This window comes from Schistocerca cancellata, chromosome 7, assembly GCF_023864275.1.
Source record: "Schistocerca cancellata isolate TAMUIC-IGC-003103 chromosome 7, iqSchCanc2.1, whole genome shotgun sequence".
In the NCBI taxonomy this organism is placed as follows: Eukaryota; Metazoa; Arthropoda; class Insecta; order Orthoptera; family Acrididae; genus Schistocerca; species Schistocerca cancellata.
In genome coordinates, this window is record NC_064632.1 from 487,252,920 (window position 1) to 487,276,903 (window position 23,984).

General features: G+C 38.1%; 1 protein-coding gene across 1 annotated transcript in view; it reads right to left on the minus strand.

Annotated features, from left to right (window-relative positions):
• Positions 1 to 23,984, minus strand: part of LOC126092837 (succinate dehydrogenase [ubiquinone] iron-sulfur subunit, mitochondrial-like) — a 116,946-nt gene that overhangs the window by 23,206 nt on the left and 69,756 nt on the right. The window lies entirely within an intron of this gene.

Here is a 23,984-nt window from a genome sequence, read left to right on the forward strand (position 1 = left end):
CTGCTGAACTTAATGAATTGCAAGATAGCGGAGCTATTGTGCCCTTACAAGCTATCCATTGGTCAAGTCCTCTGGTTTTGCTCCCCAACTTTCAGGTCGCATTCACCTCTGTGTTGACTTTAAGTCTATAGTCAACCCACAAACTGAGATTGATACCAATCCATTGCCATGCCCAGAGGATGTCATGGATAGATTAGGCACTGGCCGCTACTTTTCAAAAATTGATTTGCGTGATCTATATCTTCAAATACCACAATGAAGAATCTCAAACTATGTGCGTTGTGAACACTCATTTCGGCTTTTTTTAAATATTTGTGTTTGCCTTTTCGCAGTGCTTGTGCACCACCCTTTTTCCAATGGAACAGCAGACTCCTCAAGTACCAAACTGTTCAAACTATTTGGACAATATTGTTGTAGCAGCTCATACACCTGAAGACCACATTGCAAATTTGTATGCTTTGTTTTGTGTGTTATCTGATGCAGGACTAAACAGTAGAATAGAATCAACAAGTGTGATTGCTTTAAACATTAGTTGCAGTATCTTGGTCATGTCAAGGTGTACATCCTCATCAGTCACATTTGTTAGCCATACGTGATCTGCCAGTTCCTTGCAATATCACAGAATTGCAGTCAGTCTTAGGGAAAATGAACTATTATATTCGGTTCATACTGAATGCTGCACAAATTGCAGCTCCATTGCATCACTTGCATCACATGAATACCCCCTTTGTTTGGACAGATGAGTGCCAGGAAGCTTTTCAAAAACATAAAGATGCATTGCTCAGTGATTGATGCTCGGTTCACTTTGATCCTGACAAACCAGTTGTGTTGCATGTTGATGCTGCTTCTCACACAATTGGTGCGGTACTTTTGCACAGATTTGTTGATAAAGACAGGCCTATTGCTTTAGCAACAAAAGTGTTGTTCAAAGCTCAGTGTAACTATTCAAATAGAGAAAGGGGCATTGGTTATGGTGTATGGTGTTATCAAATTCCATCACTATTTGTATGGGAGAAAATTCTACTTGGCAATGAATCACAAGCCATTGCCAGCCTTGTTTCATCCGATGAAGCCGATTCCTGTACGAACTGCACAAAAATTGCAATGATGGCTTTGTTGTTGTCTCAGTACCAGTACGAGATTGTGTATCATCCGACAGCTTAACATGCTAATGCAGATGCACTTTCGCATCTTCCAATTGGTTGTCACAATTCTGAATTGCTTCAATCCTTTCCTCTGAACTATAGGAAAATTCCACAGGCCACAGAAGCTGATTTAGATTTGAACATTTTGCTAATATACATATGCACATCTTGGCCTCGCTCATTGTATGGCATAACAAACTCTGTAGTTTGCCGATACTTTGCACGATGGCATAGCCTTGCTGTACAGTAAGGTGTGATTGTTGTTCAAAATTGTGGTGTCACCACCAGACACCACACTTGCTAGGTGGTAGCCTTTAAATCGGCCGCGGACCATTAGTATACGCCAGACTCGCGTTTCGCCACTATCAGTGATTGCAGACTGAGCGCCACCACACGGCAGGTCTAGTCTAGAGAGACTCCCTAGAACTCGCCCCAGTTGTACAGCTGACTTTGCTAGTGATGGTTCACTGTCTACATACGCTCTCATTTGCAGAGACGACAGTTTAGCACAGCCTTCAGCTATGTCATTTGCCACGACCTAGCAAGGCGCCATATTCAGTTACTATTCTGAACAGATAATATTGTGAATCATGTATCATCAAGAGCGACGTTCATCATTAATGGATTAAAGTTAAGTTTCAAACTAATTACGTCCGCTTTCTGAATTCTAATTCCTTGTCATGTTCCAGACCTCACGTCAGTATAGTTCTTCCCTCCTCACGCCAGCCTGCGTGAGCTAAAACGCGTGCGTTTCGGCCTCCATTCGTAACACGGTGTTGGCTCTTCTGCCAACACAACAAAAATGACACTGGACAGTCACTTCTTTGCAAAAAGAAGTGTTGCAGTTACTTCACCAAGGACAGTGGGGGTACTGTTTGTATGAAACAGTTAGTGCGCCAACACTGTACTTGGCAGAGTATTGACACCCAAATAGAACAGATGACATCACAGTGTCGTGTGTGCAGAGAATCAGTCTGCTCCATGAAAAAATTCTCTGCTTGACCTAAGTTGCAATCATCATGGCAACATGTGCACATAGACTTTGCAGGATCTTTATGGAACATTCATTGGTTGATTGTGGTAGACCGTTATAGCAAGTTTCCTTTTGCTGTACCAATGAACTTGACAATCTCACGTAGCACAGCTCAGGCATTGTCCTCTACTTTTTGCCTCCAAGGTTTGCCTGAAGTCATAGTGTTGGACAACGGCACTCAAATGAATTTGAATCATTCTGTGAATACAATGGCATACAGCATCTAACTAGTGCACCATTCCATCCACAGTCAAATGGTGAAGTGGAACATGTTTTCAGAACCTTCAAGCAGCAGATGGCCAAACTTCACACTGTACACACCAGGGATCAAGCACTGCAACTGTTCCTCGCCTTCTGTTGTTCGCATCCACAAGATGGACCATCGCCAGTGGAATTTCCACCATTGGACACTGCTCCACCCTCCTCACCATCCAGCACTAATGGAAGGCCACAAGTATCACTTCACGCCCCACGATATTGTGTTTTTCAGGTTTTTTAGCACCAGCACACAGTGGGCACAAGGCGAGATCCTTTGAGAACTTGGTGCATGCATGTATCTCACTTCAGGCCCAAACAGATTCCAGTGCCGACATCACAATCAAATTCGCCTCTGTCATGTGCACAGTGATCCTTGTGTATCTCTTCCCACCGATTCATGGATTCAGAGGACAGCACAGCCACAGCAGCTGTCAGGGGATGTTATCATGATACCACAGGATGACCCCATGGAGACGGAGCCTTTGCCTCCTCCGCCTCCTCTCGTCTTACCAATTGAGCTGGACCCACCCACACTGCAGCTACCAACGCCTTTGACATCTGGATACGGGCCTCAGGAGGTGGACATGTACTCTTTCCGGGGAGACGTTTCTACCAGAGCAAAGTCCAGAGCAGGGTATCACCAGAAGTCTAACATCTGCTGCATCACAGCTTCCAGTCCATCAGAGCGTCCAAGCTCCTGCCTCAACCCCCCCCCCCCCCCACACCCTCATTGTCATGCTCCATATACGATGACAGTCCATCATGAAGTCAGCACCAACACTCCAGTTGGAAAAGACAGGGAAGAGAAGGCTGTGAGAAGAAGTCAGCCAACTGCATGCTGACCGACCTCCCTTCCAGGACAACAATGGAACAGCAGCGGCCCCTAGGTGAAGACAACATAGGCGCCACACCTGATAGCAGCGTCAACATTAGCCACTTCCTTAGGAATCTCTATGTAGCACAGACTTGTTTCTCTATTCTGAAGAAGACTGATTATTTTGTATGTCACCCTTTGCTTGTGACGCATGTCCAAGTTAAGTATTGTAATTGTCTTTTGTAATAAAACTCATTAACACTAGTTGTTTGATTCTTTGTCTAGTGAACTCAGGATGCAGGACTCCTACATACAGATCAACGAAAACAACCAATTATTGACAAAATTATTTAACTGGATAGATAAAAATTCTACTCACCAAGCGGCAGCAAAACACACACATAAAAGAAGATTGTAAATGCCAAGCTTTTGGAGCCAGTGGCTCCTGCTTCAGGCAGAAGGATTGAAGGGTAAGACGGTAAGTCTCCCCTGACCTGCAGTTCTGGGTGACTTTCCCAAAACCTACCCCTGTTCCTAGACCTCTCCAGTCCTTTTCCTTCACCCTTCTTCTTTCCCCTTCAACCCTTCTGCCTGAATAAGGAGCTACTGGCTTCAAAAGCTTCCCAATTAAACAGTATTTTATGTGTTTGTTCTGCCAATGTTTCCTGAGTAGATTTATTATCTATCCAACATAAGGACACACAACATAAGGAATATATGCCTTCATGTTATACATATGCTATTACTTTGTAATATCTTCCTAGTAAATAAGAATGATTCCTGAAAATGACTAAACCCGAACAATGACTAATAAGTGTATATGAGAGGTAGTTTGCAGTAGCAAATTCAAAATGTTGAAATAACAATGGGTAGCACTAATGGTAGAAAAAATAATGGCTAAAGTTAACAAACAGTAAATAAGATCCATAAAAAGGATCCCCCCCAAGAACCATGGACCTTACCATTGGTGGGGAGGCTTGCGTGCCTCAGTGATACAGATAGCCGTACTGTAGGTGCAACCACAACCGAGGGGTATCTGTTGAGAGGCCAGACAAACATGTGGTTCCTGAAGAGGGGCAGCAGCCTTTTCAGTAGTTTCAGGGGCAACAGTCTGGGTGATTTACTAATCTGGCCTTGTAATACTAACCAAAATGGCTTTGCTGTGCTGGTACTACGAAAGCCTGAAAGCAAGGGGGAAACTATAGCCATAATTTTTCCTGAGGGCATGCGGCCTTACTGTATGGTTTACTAATGATGGCATCCTCTTTGGGTAAAATATTTTGGAGGTACAATAGTCCCCCACTTAGATCTCTGGGTAGGAACTACTCAGGAGTACGTCGTTATCAGTATAAAAAAGAAAACTGGTGTTCTATGGATCGGAGCATGGAATGTCAGATCCCTTAATCGGGCAGGTAGGTTAGAAAATATAAAAACAGAAATGGATAGGTTTAAGTTAGATATAGTGAGAATTAGTGAAATTCGATGGCAGGAGGAACAACCCTTCTGGTCAGATGACTACAGGGTTATAAATACAAAATCAAATAGGGGTAGGGCAGGAGTAGGATCAATAATGAATAAAAAATAGGAGTGCATGTAAGCTACTATGAACGGTATAGTGAACATATTATTGTAGCCAAGATAGACATGAAGCCCACAATTACCACAGTAGCACAAGTTTATATGTCAACTAGCTCCGCAGATGACAAAGAAATTTATTAAATGTATGATGAGATAAAAGAAATTATACAGACAGTGAAGGGAGATGAAAATTTAATAGTCATGGGCGACTGGAATTCGATAGTAGGAAAAGTAAGAGAAGGAAAAATAGTAGGTGAATATGGAAGGGGGTAAGGAATAAAATAGGATGCCACCTGATAAAATTTTTGCATGGAGTGTAACTTAATCATAGCTAACACTTGGTTTAAGAATCATGATAGAAGGTTGTATACATGGAAGAAGACTGGAGATACTAGAAGGTATCAGATAGATTATATAATGGTATGACAGAGATTTAGGAACCAGGTTTTAAATTGTAAGATATTTCCAGTTGCAGATGTAGACTTTGACCACAATCTATTGGTTATGAACTGTAGATTAAAACTGAAGAACCTGCAAAAAGGTGGGAATTTAAGGAGATGGGACCTGGATGAACTGAAACAACCAGAGGTTGTACAGAGTTTCAGGGAGAGCATAAGGAACAATTGACAGGAAGGGGGGAAAGAAATACAGTAGAAGAAGAATGGGTAGCTTTAAGAGATGAAATAGTGAAGGCAGCAGAGGATCAAGTAGGTAAAAAGATGAGGGCTAGTAGAAATTCTTCGGTAACAGAATAAATATTGAATTTCATTGATGAAAGGAGAAAATATAAAAATGCAGTAAACGAAGCAGGCAAAAAGCAATACAAGCATCTCAAAAATGATATCGACAGCAAGTACAAAATTGCTATGCAGGGATGGCTAGAGGACAAATGTAAGGATGTAGAGGCTTATCTCACTAGGGGTAAGATAGATACTGCCTACAGGAAAATTAAAGAGACCTTTGGAGAAAAGAGAACCTCTTGTATGAATATCAAGAGCTCATATTGAAACCCAGTTCTAAGCAAAGAAGGGAAAGCAGAAAAGTGGAAGCAGTATATAGAGGGTCTATACAAGGGTGATGTACTTGAGAACAATATTATGAAATGGAAGAGGATGTAGATGAAGATGAAATGGGAGATATGATACTGTGTGAAGAATTTGACAGAGCACCGAAAGACCTAGGTTGAAACAAGGCCCTGGGAGTAGACAACATTCCATTAGAACTACTGACGGCCTTGGGAGAGCCAGTCCTGACAAAATTCTACCATCTTGCTCACCAGATGGTGAGCAAGATGTATGAGACAGACGAAATACCCTCAGACTTCAAGAAGAACAAGATAATTCCAATCCCAAAGAAAGAACGTGTTTACAGGTGTAAAAATTACCAAACTATCAGTTTAATAAGTCACAGCTGCAAAATACTAACATGAATTCTTATGAGATGAATGGAAAAAGTGGTAGAAGCCGACCTCAGGAAATATCAGTTTAGATTCCATAGAAATGTTGCAATACATGAAGCAATACTGAGCCTACAACTTATCTTAGAAGATAGATTAAGGAAAGGAAAACCTAGGTTTCTAGCATTTGCAAACTTAGAGAAAGCTTTTGACAATGTTGACTGGAATACTCTCTTTCAAATTATAGAGGTAGCAGGGGTCAAATACAGGGAGAAAAGGGCTGTTTAGAATTTGTACAGAAACCAGATGGCAGTTATAAAGAGTCAAGTGGCATGAAAGGGAAGCACTGGTTTGGAAGGTAGTGAGACAGGGTTGTAGCCTATCCTCGATATTTCCAATCTGTGTATTGAGCAAGCAGTAGAGAAAACAAAAGAAAAAATTCGGGTAGGAGTTAAAATCCATGGAGAAGAAATAAAAACTTTGAGGTTTGCCAGTGCCATTGTCATTCTGTCAGAGACAGCAAAGGATCTGGAAGAGCAGTTGAATGGAATGGACAGTGTCTTGAAAGGAGGATTAAGATAAACATCAACAAAATGAAAACAATATAGCCAAATTATATCAGGTGATGCTGAGGGAATTAGATTATGAAATGAAACACTTAAAGCAGTAGATAAGTTTTTCTATCTGGAAAGCAAAATAACTGATGATGGTTGAAGTAGAGGATATAAAATGTTGACTGGCAATGAGATATTTGTTAACATTGAGTATAGATTTAAGTGTCAGGAAGTCGTTTCTAAAAGTATTTGTGTGGATTGCAGCCATGTGTGGAAGTGAAACATGGACAATAAATAGTTGAGACAAGAAGACAATATAAGCTTTCAAAATGTGGCGTTACACAAGAATGCTGAAGATTATATGGGTACATCACATAACTAATGAGGAGGTCCTGAATAGAACTGGGGAAAAGAGAAATTTGTGGCACAACTTGACTAGAGGAAGGGATTGGTTGGTGGGACATGTTCTGAGGCATCAAGGAATTGCGTTTAGTATTTGAGGGCAGCGTGGAGGGTAAAAATCATAGGGGGAGACCCAGAGATGAATACACAAAGCAGATTCTGAAGGATGTAGGTTGCAGTAGGTACTGGGAGATGAAGAGGCTTGCACAGGATAGAGTAGCATGGAGAGCTGCATCAAATCAGTCTCTGGACTGAAGACTCCAACAACATCAACCAAAAGAATTGTTAACAACAAAATACAGATACTTTGCATTAAGAGAAGTAACTGAAGCTGAAAATTCTTAGAATCTGAAAGAATCAACTCTGCATAAACAAATAGTTTGTCATGCTGGAAGTAAGGTTGTCTGTAGATAAAAGATAGTAATAATATGGTGCCAATTGAGGCAAGCCAAAGCATCTTGATATTAATTAAAGGAGATGTGTGGAAGTGGTGTGAGGATCACGCCAAAAATATGTGTAAATGACGTCAGTGTGCTAACGAAGATAAAAGAAAGGAGAAAGAAGTGTCGAAATATGTAGGAAAGTGAAATACATGGGTAAATGAAAACAGGGAGAAATAGGAGAAATGAAGTCAATAGGCTGATTATATGGTAAAATGGTGAAAAACTGGTGGATAGTTCTTTTACGTCTCATAAATAAAAGTGTTGGTAAATGTGTAAGCTTGCCTAAGGCAGATAGTCAATTAACTGATAAATATTGACTGATACAGGTAACAATACAGATATACAAATGTGTTAATAAAAGCAGATTGTACAGTATCGGTAGGTCATATTAAAAACAGCTTTTCAATGGTGTGTGTAACAAAGCACAGTAACTGCTGTCAACTTTTTAGCATACTAATCCATACAATAATTCAGCCATAAGAAGATAGAACTTACAAAGGCCATTTGATTTTCTAGGTAAAGCAACATCTTTGGTAATGTAGTAAATTATGAACTAGCCCAAAATGTGACTATTTGAAAAACCTATATTGACTTTCAGAGCATAATAGCTATGATTTTTATTATTTTTTTTTTAATTGTGAATTTTGTAATTCAAGCTTAATAATGATGTGACTGGTAAAAGTGAGCTAGAGTAACATCACGATTCTATGAAGCAACGACTGTCAACAATCATTTTGAAAAACTTAGTAACAGTTCTCCAGATAATAAATTTAAAAAAAGAAAAGAAAAATTCTTTGTGATAACTTCTCAATTGTTCATTTTAATTATAGAAGAAAAATAAAATACAGAATGTGTTTTGTCCTCCCTTAGATGTAAGCTGAGAACAGAAGCTTAGGCTATGTTATCTGTTTCTCAGAGATGTGGAGGCTTCATTAAAGGCAGCATACAAGCTGTATTAGAGAAGAAAGTGAGAAGGAAATCAGCGTCCTCCTATTTCCCTTTTGTAGTAGAATGTCTTGAAGAACATCTTACACAGTTAATTCCCACCCTCTACCTTAATTGTTTTAGTGAAAGTGGTTTGTAAGGACACACACAACACTGCCTACAGTTGTGATTAAATACATTACTACTGAAAAGTGAAATGTTTTTGTGTATTTCTCTTTCAGGTAAAGACTGAAAATTCTAAATGACAAAATTAATTTTGAAATAATTGAAATTTTTATTTCACGTTTCTCTGTTATTTTATGTGCATAATTGGTAAAAATCCACTATATTATGTTTTTCTATGTCTATATACATATGGTTCATTCAGTGTGGGAGTAGTATAAAGGAAAATTTAGCCATAATCAATTTCCTTTAACAGCTGTCAGCTATAGTAATATCAGTTGTTTCTTATATTTAATTTTGTTCAAAAATAAATTTTTGCACAAAAATAAATAAGGGGTGATGTGGCAAAACAAGGATTGTATCACTGTGAGAGATACAGAGGCAAGCAAGTGTTCCATGACTTACCCCAGTTCACTGCTACCAGTGGCACGTCATCAAAATGCACCTGTGCTTAACAGACAAAGGATTGCCCCATAATCTAAGAGTGAAATTAAAAATTAAAATAACTTTTCCAAACTTTGTCAATGTATGCTTCAGTATATTAATGTTAACACTGTGAAGTCTCAGAATGATCGTATGAATATGTCTTGCTAAATATATTATTTTAAGAAAAAATAAAAGTTGCTAAATAATGAAACTAGAAAGCTAAAAATTGTGCAAAATGTGCAAATGTATGACACAATCAAAAGTTACAAGTCTCAACTTGATTGGGGAAATATTTTGGTCAAAATCAGCATTTTTATGATAAATTGAAGGCACTAAATATTAGACTCAGAAAGTTGAAAATTCATATGTAGTCTCAGTTTGATATACCTACATTAACAATGTGAGTCTGTTACACTATATCTAATAGTTTTCAAGTAATTTACTAAAAAAAAATTGGAAAGGAAATGTCTTTATTCATAATATATTAAGTATTGTTTGTATTTGTTAGAAAGTTCTACTTGCAGCACTCTATTACAAAAATGCTATAATACAGCTGTATCAAGTTTCAAGAATGTATTATAAATAACTGTAAATACAAGGTCTCTTAAAGAGGCAGTTCAGAGGTCATGTTCTACTGTCGATTCCATTATAAAAATTCTGGCTGGCAAATTTCACATGCAATCGAGCTAAATTTTTTTTTTTTTTTCAGTAGATAAAAGAAATTCCACTCTATTTATATAAAAATTATGAACATTGTAAATTGTTAAACAACAGATAAATTAACTTGTATGTGTCAAGAAAGGGGCCATTTACATGCTGCAACCTGTGACTAGGGCTGTTGATAGTAGATGTTCTGTTCAGCAGTCCACTGCACCTATATGAGGACTGTATACCATCCTGGATCACTTAGATTTCATGGAAGTAATTGTTTGTGTGCCATCCATCATGCTGACAAAACTGTATGGCAAGTGGTGGGATTATTTTCCAATTTTAGGGTGAGCAATTAAGTTTTGGGGATTAGAAGATAGGGCAACAGATCATTTTACCTGGGACTTTCCACAGAGGTTCCCTCTGGCCTTTTAATAGTGCTGTTTCTGGTAGGGACATTATTATTATTTCTTTCCTTTCTCAGATGTTATGTCTGGTTAAAAATGGAAAGTGACGCAAACCTTGATCAAGCGTGACTTCCTTTTAACTGTACAGTATATGTTACATTGCATTTAGGAACTTTCAGGTAATTGAACATGTATCAATAATTACAGATTTCTGTAGTTGTATAGATACGTTTGGATGTAGCTGTATTGCGTTGATGTACTGGTGGATACTGTGTGGTATGACTCCTGTAGTTGACAGTATAATTGGTATAATGTCAACTTTATCCTGATGCCACATGTCCTTGACTTCCTCAGCCAGTTGGATGTATTTTTCAATTTTTTCTCCTGTTTTCTTCTGTATATTTGTTGTATTGGGTATGGATATTTCAATTAGTTGTGTTAATTTCTTCTTTTTATTGGTGAGTATGATGTCAGGTTTGTTATGTAGTGTTGTTTTATCTGTTATGATGGTTCTGTTCCAGTATAATTTGTATTCATCAATCTCCAGTACGTTTTGTGGTGCACACTTGTACGTGGGAACATGTTGTTTTATTAGTGTATGTTGTACGGCAAGTTGTTGATGTATTATTTTTACTACATTTTCATGTCTTCTGGTGTATTCTGTATTTTCTAGTATTGTACATCCGCTTGTGATGTGATCTACTGTTTCTATTTGTTGTTTGCAAAGTCTGCATTTATCTGTTGTGGTACTGGGATCTTTAATAATATGCTTGCTGTAATATCTGGTGTTTATTGTTTGATACTGTATTGCAATCATGAATCCGTCCATCTCACTGTATATATTGCCTTTTCTTAGCCATGTGTTGGATGTGTCTTGATCGATGTGTGGCTGTGTTAGATGATACAGGTGCTTGCAATGTAGTGTTTTCTTTTTCCAATTTACTTTCTTCGTATCTGTTGATGTTATGTGATCTGAAGGGTTGTAGAATTGGTTATGAAATTGCAGTGGTGTAGCCGATGTATTTATATGAATGACTGCTTTGTGTATTTTGCTAGTTTCTGCTCGTTCTATAAAGAATTTTCTTAAATTGTCTACCTGTCCATAATGTAGGTTTTCTATGTCAATAAATCCCCTTCCTCCTTCCTTTCTGCTTAATGTGAATCTTTCTGTGGCTGAATGTATGTGATATATTCTATATTTGTGGCATTGTGATCGTGTAAGTGTATTGAGTGCTTCTAGGTCTGTGTTACTCCATTTCACTACTCCAAATGAGTAGGTCAATATTGGTATAGCATAAGTATTTACAGATTTTGTCTTGTTTCTTGCTGTCAATTCTGTTTTCAGTATTTTTGTTAGTCTTTGTCTATATTTTTCTTTTAGTTCTTCTTTAATATTTGTATTATCTATTCCTACTTTTTGTCTGTATCCTAGATATTTATAGGCATCTGTTTTTTCCATTGCTTCTATGCAGTCGCTGTGGTTATCCAATATGTAATCTTCTTGTTCAGGGTGTTTTCCCTTGACTATGCTATTTTTCTTACATTTGTCTATTCCAAAAGCCATATTTATATCATTGCTGAATACTTCTGTTATCTTTAGTAATTGGTTGAGTTGTTGATTTGTTGCTGCCAGTAGTTTTAGATCATCCATCATGTATAGCAAATGTGTGATTTTGTGTTGGTATGTTCCAGTAATACTGTATCCATAATTTGTATTATTTAGCATGTTGGATAGTGGGTTCAGAGCAAGGCAGAACCAGAAAGGACTTAATGTGTCTCCTTGGTATATTCCACGCTTAATCTGTATTGGCTGTGATGTGATATTATTTGAATTTGTTTGGATATTAAGTGTGGTTTTCCAATTTTTCATTACTATGTTTAGGAACTGTATCAATTTAGGATCTACTTTGTATATTTCCAATATTTGCAGTAACCATGAGTGGGGTACACTATCAAAAGCTTTTTGGTAATCAATGTATGCATAGTGTAGCGACCTTTGTTTAGTTTTAGCTTGCTATGTCATCTCTGCATCTATTATCAGTTGCTCTTTACATCCTCGTGCTCCTTTGCAACAGTCTTTTTGTTCTTCATTTATAATTTTGTTCTGTGTTGTATGTGTCATTAATTTCTGTGTAATGACTGAAGTTAATATTTTGTATATTGTTGGTAGGCATGTTATGGTGTGATATTTTGCTGGGTTTGCTGTGTCTGCTTCATCTTTAGGTCATTCCATGTGTAAGTGTATCAGGGAATGTGTATGGGTCAATGTAACTGTTAAATAATTTAGTTAGATGTGAATGTGTTGAGGTGAACTTCTTTAGCCAGAAATTTGCTATTTTATCTTTTCCAGGAGCTTTCCATTGTGAGTAGAATTAATTGCTTGGGTGACTTCATCTTGCAAAATTATCACTTCAGGCATATGTGGTATCATCTTGTATGTGTCTGTTTCTACTTGTATCCACCGTGCATGTCTGTTATGTTGTACCGGGTTTGACCATATGTTGCTCCAGAAGTGTTCCATGTCTGTTATATTTGGTGGATTGTCTATTTTAATGTGTGTGTTATCTATTGTCTGTTAAAATTTCTTTTCGTTTGTGTTGAATGTTTGGTTTTGTTTCCTTCTATTTTCACTTTTTTTGTATCTTCTAAGTCGTTTGGCCAATGCTTGTAATTTCTGCTTCTTTTCATCTAATTGCTCTATCGCTTCTTGTTGTGAGATTTTACCTAACCTTTTTCGTTTTTTGTCTGATATTTCATTTCTTATAAATTGTGTTAGCTGTCCGATGTCTTTTCTCAGTTTTTCTATTCTGATCTGTAGCCTGTGTTGCCATGCTGGTTTTGTGGGTTTCTTCTGTGTGTTGGTTGGATTTGATCTCTGCCTAGTGTGTATATTTAGTGTAGTGAGTGCTCATATATAAATTAATAGTTGTAACTCTTCCATAGTTGTATTTTCATTTATTTTGTTGTGTTTGATTGTGTTGATAGTTGTTATTGTTGTTTTGACTTGTGGGTTATTTGGGGGTCTATGCAAGAATGGTCTAATGTCTGTATTTGTGTCTTTGTATTCTATATATGTCAGCTGAAATTTTTCTTCTATATCTAACATGTGTGTCACTTCGTGTTCTATTTGTGCTTGTTCTGGTGGCTGTCTTAAGATTTCGTTTTCCTCTGATTGTTCAATTGATGTGTGTTGTTCTTTGTTTGTTTGCTCTGGGATGTTTGAGTCCATTACTGTATTTTCTTCTTCTTCTGATTGCACATTATTTTGTTCTAGTATTTGTTGTACTTGTTGTTTGATGTTTTCTAATTCTTACTGGGGTATCCTGTTATTTTTTATTACTACACGGATCTGATCAGCTAGTCGTTGTTCTGTTAAAAATTTTAATTCTGGGTATCTGGTAATAAATGTTGTGTATACTTGTGATCTGTATCCAGATGTGTTGGTTCCTAAGTTTTTTGCTTGGTAATAACAGAACATGAGGTGTTGGTTAACTTCATCTGACCATCTCATCCTCTGTCTTTGTTTTCCTTCTAGAGTGGTTGCAGGAAGCATATCCTGCAAAACACCTCTATTTGGATTTAAATCATTTTCCGTGTGTCGAGCATTGTCGTTACCATTGTGAATGGGCATAGGGTTCAAGCGTCGTCCCCGATCATGACAGCGCTTGTCTGAGGCTTCATTAGTTCTGTCCTGAACCAACTAATCACACTAAAAGGGGGGTTAGCCCTATTAGTGGTTTGTTCTTTTCATTGCCTTTTACAACTGGCAGAACATACCGGAGGCCTATTCTTTTCCCGGGCCACCACTGTTATTATTATTGTTATTATTTCTTTACTTTCTCAGACGTTATGTCAGGCATTTGTGGTATCATCTTGTATGTGTCTGTTTCTGCTTGTATCCACCGAGCATTATTATTATTATTATTATTATTATTAGGAATATTATTATATTTTGTGCATGTGTATGTTTCCTGAATATATCTATCAGTTAAAATTCAAAACTTCTATCCTTCAATATGCACAATGAGTGAAGTGGCCTTGCCGACTGGAAGTTGTGGTCAATATATTCTCCATCATTTTCTGGCTGACGGAAAAAATAATTTTCAGGCTCTTGTAAATGGTGAAGATAATTCACCCACCACCCCACAAGAGGAGAAAGTTGTTGATTGAAATTTTGTGAGAATATCCTGCCACAATGAAAGACACCTTTCTTTTAATAATTTTCACCCCCAAATCCTGTATCATGTCTGTGACATTCTACCCCCTATTTCTCGATAACACAAAAGATGCTGTGCTTTTTTGAAATTTTGCAATGTACTCCATTAATCCTGTCTGGTAAGGATCCTACCCTGTGCAGCAGTATACCAAAAGAGGATGGATAGCATAGTGTAGGCAGCCTCTTGGACCTACTGATAACAAACAGACCCGAACTTTTCGACTCTGTAAGTGCAGAACAGGGAATCAGTGATCATAAGGCCATTGCAGCATCCCTGAATATGGAAGTAAATAGGAATATAAAAAAAGGGAGGAAAGTGTATCTGTTTAGGAAGAGTAATAGAAGGCAGATTTCAGACTACCAAACAGATCAAAACGAGAATTTCTGTTCCGACACTGACAATGTTGAGTGTTTATGGAAAAGTTCAAGGCAATCATAAAATGTGTTTTAGACAGGTATGTGCTGAGTAAAACTGTGAGGGATGGGAAAAACCCTCCGTGATTCAACAACAAAGTTAGGAAACTACTGCGAAAGCAAAGAGAGCTTCACTCCAAGTTTAAACGCAGCCAAAACCTCTCAGACAAACAGAAGCTAAACAATGTCAAAGTTAGTGTAAGGAGAGCTATGCTCGAAGCATTCAGTGAATTCGAAAGTAAAATTCTGTATATCAACTTGACAGAAAATCCTAGGAAGTTCTGGTCTTATGTTAAATCAGTAAGTGGCTCGAAACAGCATATCCAGACACTCCGGGATGATGATAGCATTGAAACAGAGGATGACACACGTAAAGCTGAAATACTAAACACCTTTTTCCAAAGATGTTTCACAGAGGAAGACCGCGCTGCAGTTCCTTCTCTAAATCCTCACACATACGAAAAAATGGCTGACATCGAAATAAGTGTCAAAGGAATAGAAAAGCAACTGGAATCACTCAACAGAGGAAAGTCCACTGGACCTGACAGGATACCAATTCCATTCTATACAGAGTACGTAAAAGAACTTGCCCCCCCCCCCCCCTTCTAACAGCCATGTACTGCAAGTCTCTAGAGGAACGGAAGGTTCCAAATGATTAGAAAAGAGCTCAGGTACTCCCAGTCGTCAAGAAGGGTCGTCGAGCAGATGCGCAAAACTATAGACCTATATCTCTGATGTCAATCTGTTGTAGAATTTTAGAACATGTTTTTTGCTCACGTATCATGTCATTTTTGGAAACCCAGAATCTACTCTGTAGGAGTCAACATGGATTCCGGAAACAGCGATCGTGTGAGACCCAACTCGCTTTATTTGTTCATGAGACCCAGAAAATATTAGATACAGGCTCCCAGGTAGATGCTATTTTTCCTTGACTTCTGGAAGGCATTCGATACAGTTCTGCACTGTCGCCTGATAAACAAAGTATGAGCCTACAGAATATCAGACCAGCTGTGTGGTTGGATTGAAGAGTTTTTAGCAAACAGAACACAGCATGTTGTTATCAATGGAGAGACGTCGACAGACGTTAAAGTAACCTCTGGCGTGCCACAGGGGAGTGTTATGGGACCATTGCTTTTCACAATATACATAAATGACCTAGTAGATAGTGTAGGAAGTTCCATGTGGCTTTTCGCAGATGATGCTGTAGTATACAGAGAAGTTGCAGCATTAGAAAATTGTAGCAAAATGCAGGAAGATCTGCAGCAGATAGGCACTTGGTGCAGGGAGTGGCAACTGACCCTTAATATAGACAAATGTAATGTATTGCGAATACATAGAAAGAAGGATCCTTTATTGTATGATTATATGATAGTGGAACAAACACTGGTAGCAGTTACTTCTGTAAAATATCTGGGAGTATGCATATGGAACAATTTGAAGTAGAATGATCATATAAAATTAATTGTTGGTAAGGCGGGTACCAGGTTGAGATTCATTGGGAGAGTCCTTAGAAAATGTAGTCCATCAACAAAGGAGGTGGCTTACAAAACACTCGTTTGACCTATACTTGAGTATTGCTCATCAGTGTGGGAATGTACCAGATAGGTTTGATGGAGGAGATAGAGAAGATCCAAAGAAGAGTGGCACGTTTCGTCACAGGGTTATTTGGTAACCGTGATAGCGTTACGGAGATGTTTAGCAAACTCAAGTGGTAGACTCTGCAAAAGAGGCGCTATGCATCGCGGTGTAGCTTGCTCGCCAGGTTTCGAGAGGGTGCGTTTCTGGATGAGGTATCAAATATATTGATTCCCCCTACTTATACCTCCCAAGGAGATAACGAATGTAAAATTAGAGAGATTGAAGCGCACACGGAGGCTTTGCGACAGTCGTTCTTCCCGCAAACCATACGCGACTGGAACAGAAAAGGGAGGTAATGACAGTGGCACCTAAAGTGCCCTCTGCCACACACCATTGGGTGGCTTGCTGAGTATAAATGTAGATGTAGATGTAGATGTGTTGCCTCTTCTAAGTGTTCTGCTAGTAAAACACAGTCTTTGGTTCACCTTCCCCACAACATTTTCTATGTGGTCATTCCAATTTAAGTTGTACCTAATTGTAATTCCTAGGTATATAGTTGAATTTGCAGCCTTTACATTTGATTGATTAATCATGTAACTGAAGTTTAATGGATTCCTTTCAGCACCCATGTGGATGACCTCACATTTTTCATTATTTAGAGGTCAATTGCCAATTTTTGCACCAAACATATCTAACTTATTTTGCAGATGGTTTAGATCTTCTTATGACTTTACTAGATAATAAGTGAAGTATTGTTTGGTTTTATCTCTACAGGTCTTTACAAAAGATAAACTGACAGATAGTTAACAAGCTCTACTAAGAAAAATGAGTACGTCTTCTTTCGAAGGCCACTTTATCAAAACCTTTGAAAAGACTTGAAATAGTAAAATTAATCTGTAATTAGAGGTGGTATGCTTACCTCCATTTTTTAGATTGGTGCTACTACAGAATATTTAAGTCTCAGATGAAATATATGCTGAGTCATTGACTGATTGCAGAGATAGCTGCTATCAAATCAGCACAATGTTTTGATCCTCTGTTAGAAAAACCATCACATCCAGCAGAATTCTCACCTTACAGCGACCTGATAAATCTTTTAATTCCATTAGGCCTTGTATTTCTTCAATTAAAGTGTACTGGTTGTGGATACAGTCAGCTCAGAAAAAGTATATGAAAAACATGTTACTGTTGATAAGAACAGATTTGATGCATAGTTGCAAGAAGTCACACGAAATGACTGCTGGCTTGAATTTCATACAAGAACATTCTTATTTTTATTTCTTATTTTTATGAGATTTGTTCAAATAAAAAATTATACATTTATTTAATAACTAATTTTGTATTCAATGTGAAATAAAAATTGTGGTGTGGCAAAACTCTATATGGTGCTCTCAATATTCATCTGGTGTCAACACACACAATTGAAGCTTTCTGGCATTTTATACATCCATTTATCTTTTTCTCTTGAGATGGTTTGATACAATTAAACCTAAGATATATTTTCTATCAATCAGTGTCTCAGGGTATGTGTGCTAATACACTCGATAACACCCATCTACAAAACTGGAGATAATCAAGCCACCTCCAACAACAGGCCTAAATATTCTTTCCAGTCTTTTCAAAAGTGTTTGAGAAGTGGCCTATGATAGAATACTGACCCATTTAATTGATCAGAACTCATTAACCACCTTTCAGTATGGCTTCTGTAACAAATTCTCCACACAGAAAGGAATACAGAACCTAGCAGAACTAAACACTCAAAATTATGCTTTGATTGCATGGATCACAAAATTACACCAATGAGAACCCCTTCAGTGTAAGGTTGCAAAATGCCAATGGTGTTTACGGCCTTCAACACCCCACATATTGTCTTTCAAGCAACCATAATAATGGCTGCTAATGGCAACAGGGGGCAGGACTTGCAAGTGTGCAATGGTGAGCATGAGACTACAGTGCATAGTTGAACTGCTTAGTCGACGAGTAACTCACAACAGTGCTGTAGTGCTAGTGGTGTTGATACAAAGCAGAGCAATAGCAATGATAAATAAAGCAAACATTACATTATATCTACAACAACAGTTGCCAAAGTTGACATTTTGTCAGAAAAAAAACCAAAGAATTTCACAAAGTGAGAAAGAAGTGGCAGATGAAACATTAGTGTTTCTGCGACATCAGTCAGTGGAATGTGTGGTCTCGTGTAGGCTCGACTGTGCGGACAATGAAAATGAGGAGTACAATGAGGACAATACATGCTTGATATTGAAACAAGTGTCGAGACATGGAGCTCATTCTCGTTTTTGGACAGGGAGCCACAAATCCTGATTCCAGTGAAATGTAGTAAAGGATAGCCATTGTCCAAGGAGTGAGTACTAAACATAATTATGTACATGTAAGATCATCCGCGGCATAGTACAAAACAATTACGAATGGATTTCAAATAAGTGTGCAGTATCATCACCATATAGTGCATAAGAAAAACTATGGGTATTCAAGTGAGGACAAGGCACACTTATTACAAAAACTGGTGTTTGTGCATTTCAAGAATGCTCTATAAAATTTACAGGATGTGCATGATAGTGACCTACTACATTATGCACATCAAATTGCATGTGATATATATATATAGATTACAGTGATTTCAAGGGAACTAGAGGAGGGTAGCATAACATTAAACAATGCTATAGAACTGGAAGATTTAAGATAATGAAATGTCAAACAAACCATCAACTTGACGATGCAGAGCAAACTGTGGAATTGGCATAAAATGTTTAGATGAGGTAAATAAACACATCCCATCATTCAGTAAGGAATTTGTTTTGAATTTTGACCAATCAGTATTTGAAGAGGAAATGCACATGTTGAAAGGAACCCTGGAAATTAGAGGTATCATGAGAGTTGTTATCAAGATAAACTAACATCAATGTCTTAAAGCATTAACATACAATTATGCTGACTGTTAGCTGTGTAGTAAATTGGCTGGAAAGTTATTTATTGTGCTGTGAGAAGTTGGAGATGCTCTGCCCCCTATGATTTTTTCTTGTGTGAGTGATCATGCAAGATCAGTAGCGAATATTTACATCACAGCAAGCAAGAGTGGGGAAAAGGCATAAGAGAACTACAGCTACAGTATGAGCACTGCTTTTGGCAAGCAGCTGGTCAAAATAACTTGCTTTTCCTTGATTCCTGGCCTAAATATAAAAATCATACTCTTTCAGAGCAAACTATCCCTCCTCAAAAGTGTGTGTCATTGCAATTCATACCACCTGGAATCACTGGACAAATTCAGCCTCTGGATGTTCCCCCTCCCCTTGCCTATAGTACATATTATTGCATTACTTGCAGGTACACTTTAAAATAGCCAGTTTCATCATAAGCTCCACGACAAACTGTTTTGCATTCAGCTGCAAGCCATCACATTCCATCAGTTCTCACCAACCCATTACACCAATACGCATCCTTAAGGAGTGGATACCTAGCAGAACATTCTGCATGGTTTCATAGCTCCCGAGGAGTTCATCTTTGATCTGGATGGTGTGATCGTTCATGATCACTCTGGCGCACCATTTTTCATTCAGTGTTCCTGGTGCAAGTTTTGAACATTTCTTGATTGTTGAAGGTGTCCATTTCGTGAAGTGTAATAAATACATCCCATAGAAGATTGCTCTGCACCTCCCAGACACTCATTTTCTGTCACCCTCCTGATGTACATTGTCTGTCATTAGCAATTGATATTTTTCCTGTCATGACTGTTAACACACCACCTTCAAATATGCCTTATTAAAGATTGAACATGTGACCTCACACTCAGGGAGTTCCATATCAGTAAGCTTAATGTTGTGGCATTCCTGACATCCCTCTTGCAGGCATGGAATCTTGCCCCTACAGCAGAAAGCAGAGGGTCTCAGAAAAAGACTGTATCTCAGGTGTGAATATAACCTCAGGTGTGCCACAGGAACTGTACTGGTCCCACCCTTGCTTCTAACCCACATAAATGACCTTCCAATAACTATACGACAATTCTAAATCTTTAATTTTTGCTGATGACACAAGCATACTAATCAAGGGCCCAAACTCAACCCTAGCAAAAACAGTTCAGATGACAGCTGAACAGTGATTCACAGCTAACAGTTTAAGTCTTAACCTCACAAAGACTCGTGCTGTATTACACAATTTCAAACCAACAATAGTGGCATGCTAGCACTAGCAATAAACATTAATGAGGCACAGTGTGTGAAATTCCGTGGCGGCCAGCTAGATGAGAGCTTAAAATGCATAAACTAATCAAAAATCTCAGCTTGCCATGTTATGCTCTTAGAAGCATCTCCCATTGTGTTTACTTAAAGACAAGTGTAGTGGCTTATTTGGAATACTTTCATTTCTTGTTGTCTTATGCATTTATCTTCTGAGACCTGCAATTGAAGTAAATAAAGTGTCTGTTCAGCAGAAGTGAGTTGTAAGAATATTATGTACAGTATATCACAGTACATCTTGCGGAAGCCTTTTTAAGCATCTTGAAATTCTTGATCTCACTTCTCAATATATTTACTCCTTAATTGTTTTTGTTGCTGTAAATAAAAATCACCTCCATGAACCATGGACCTTGCCATTGGCTGGGAGGCTTGCAAGCTTCTGCGATAAAGATATCCATACTGTAGGTGTAACCACAATGGAGGGGTGTCTGTTGAGTGGCCAGACAAGTGTGTGGGTCCTGAAGAGAGGCAGCAGCCTTGTCTGTAGTTGCAGGTACAAGAGTCTGGATGATTGACTGATCTCGCCTTATTACATCAACCAAAATGGCCTTGCTGTGCTGGTACTGCAAATGGCTGAAAGCAAGGGGAAATTATTGCCGTAATTTTTTCTGAGGGCATGCAGCTTTACTGCATGGTTAACTGATGATGGCATCCTCTTGGGCAAAATATTTTGGACGTAAAATAGTCCCCCATTCAGATCTCCAAGCAGGGACTACACAGGAGGACGTCGTTATCAAGAGTGTGTGGAGAGTGTGGAATATCAGATCCTTTAATTGGACAGGTATGTTAGAAAATTTAAAATGGGAAATGGATAGGTTAAAGTTAGATATAGTGGGAATTAGTGAAGTTCAGTGGCAGGAGGAACAGGACTTCTGATCAGGTGAATACAAGGTTATAAATACAAAATCAAATATGCAGGAGGAGGTTCAATAATGAATTTAAAAAAATAGGAATGCAGTAAGGTACTATGAACAACATAGTGAATGCATTATTGTAGCCAAGACAGACACGAAGATCACACCTACCACAGTAGTACAATTTTACATGCCAACTAGTTCTGCAGATGATGAAGAGATTGAAGAAATATAAGATGCAATAAAAGAAATTATTCAGATAGTTAAGGGAGATAAAAATTTAATAATCATGGAGGACTAGAATTCGGTAGTAGGAAAAGGAAGAGAAGGAAAAGTAGTAGGTGAACATAGACTGGAAGTAAGGAATAAAAGAGAAAGCCACCTGGAAGAGTTTTGCACAGAGCATAACTTAATCATAGCTAACAATTGGTTTAAGACTCATGAAAGAAGGTTGTGTGCATGGAAGAGGCCTGGAGACACTGGAAGATTTCAGATAGATTATATAATGGTAAGACAGTGGTTTAGGGACCAGTTTTAAATTGTAAGATATTTCTGAGGGGACAGATGTGGACACTGATCACAATTTATTGAACTGAAGAAACCACAAAAATGTAGGAATTTAAGAAGATGGGACCACGGTAAATTGAAAGAACCAGAGGTTGTAGAGAGTGTCAGTGCGAGTGTTAGGGAATGATTGACCGGAACATGAGAAAGAAATACATTAGAGGAAGAATGTGTAGCTTTGAGAGATGAAAAAGTGAAGGCAGCAAAGGATCAAGTAGGTAAAAAGGTGAGGGCTAGTAGAAATCCTTGGGTAACAGAAGAGATTGATGAAAGGAGAAAATATAAAAATGCAGTAAATGAAGCAGGGAATATAAACGTCTCAAAAATGAGATTGACAGGAAGTGCAAAATGGCTAAGCAGGGATGGCTGGAGGACAAATGTAAGGATGTAGGAGCATATATCACTAGGGGCAAGACAGATACTGCCTACAGGAAAATTAAAGAGACCTTTGGAGAAAAGAGAACCATCTGTATGAGTACCAAGCAAAGAAGGAAAAGCAGAAAAGTAGGAGGAGGATATACAGGGACTATACAAGGGCAATGCACTTGAGAACAATATTATGGAAATGGAAGAGAATGTAGATGAAGATGAAATGGGAGATATGATACTGCGTGAAGAATTTGACAGAGTACTGAAAGACCTAAGTCAAAACTAGCACCTGAGAGTAGACAGCATTCCATTAGAACTACTGATAGCCTTCCATTTGGTGAACAAGATGTATGAGACAGGCGAATACCCTCAGACTTCAAGAAGAACATAATAATTCCAATCCCAAAGAAAGCAGGTGTTTACAGGTGTGAAAATTACCAAACTATCACTTTAATAAGTAATGGTTGTAGAGTACTAACACATATTCTTTACAGATGAATGGAAAAACTAGTAGAAGCTGACCTTGAGGAAGATCAGTTTGGATTCCATAGAAATGTTGGAACACGTGAGGCAATATGGACCCTACAACTTATCTTAGAAGATAGGTTCAGGAAAAGCAAACCTACATTTCTAGCATTTTTAACTTGGAGAAAGCTTTTGATGATGTTGACTGGAATATTCTCTTTCAAAGTCTGAAAGTGGCAGGGGTAAAACACAGGGAGCAAAAGGCTTTTTACAATTTGTACAGAAACCAGAGTCAAGAGGCACAAAAAGGAAGCAGTGATTGAGAAGGGAGTGAGACAGGGTTGTAGCCTATCCCTGATGTTATTCAATCAGTATACTGAGCAAGCAGTAAAGGAAACAAAAGAAAAATTTGGAGTATGAATTAAAATCCATGGAGAAGAAATAAAAACTTTGAGGTTTGCCTAAGACATTGTAATTCTGTCAGAGACAGCAAAGGACCTGGAAGAGCAGTCGAACGGAATGGACAGTGTCTTGAATGGAGGATTAAGATGAACACCAACAAAAGGAAAACAAGGAAATTAACTCAGGTGATGCAGAGGAAATTAGATTAGGAAATGAGACACTTAAAGCAGTAGATGAGTTTTTCTATCTGGAAAGCAAAATAACTGATTATGGTCAAAGTAGAGAGGATATAAAATGTAGAATGGCTAAGACAAGGAAAGTGTTTCTGAAGAAGAGAAATTTATTAACATTGAGTATAGATTTAAGTGTCATAAAGTTCTTTCTGGAAGTTTTTGTATGGAGTGTAGCTATGTATGGAAGTAAAACATGGACAATAAATAGTTTGGACAAAAAGAGAATACAAGCTTTTGAAATGTGGTGCTACAGAAGAATGCTGAAGATTATATGGGTAGATCATGTAACTAATGAGGAGGTACTGAATAGAATTGGGGAGACGAGGAATTTGTGGCACAACTTGACTAGAAGAAAGGATCAGTTGGTAGGACATGTTTTCAGGCATCAAGGAATCTCCAATTTAGTATTGTAGGGAAGCATGGAGGGT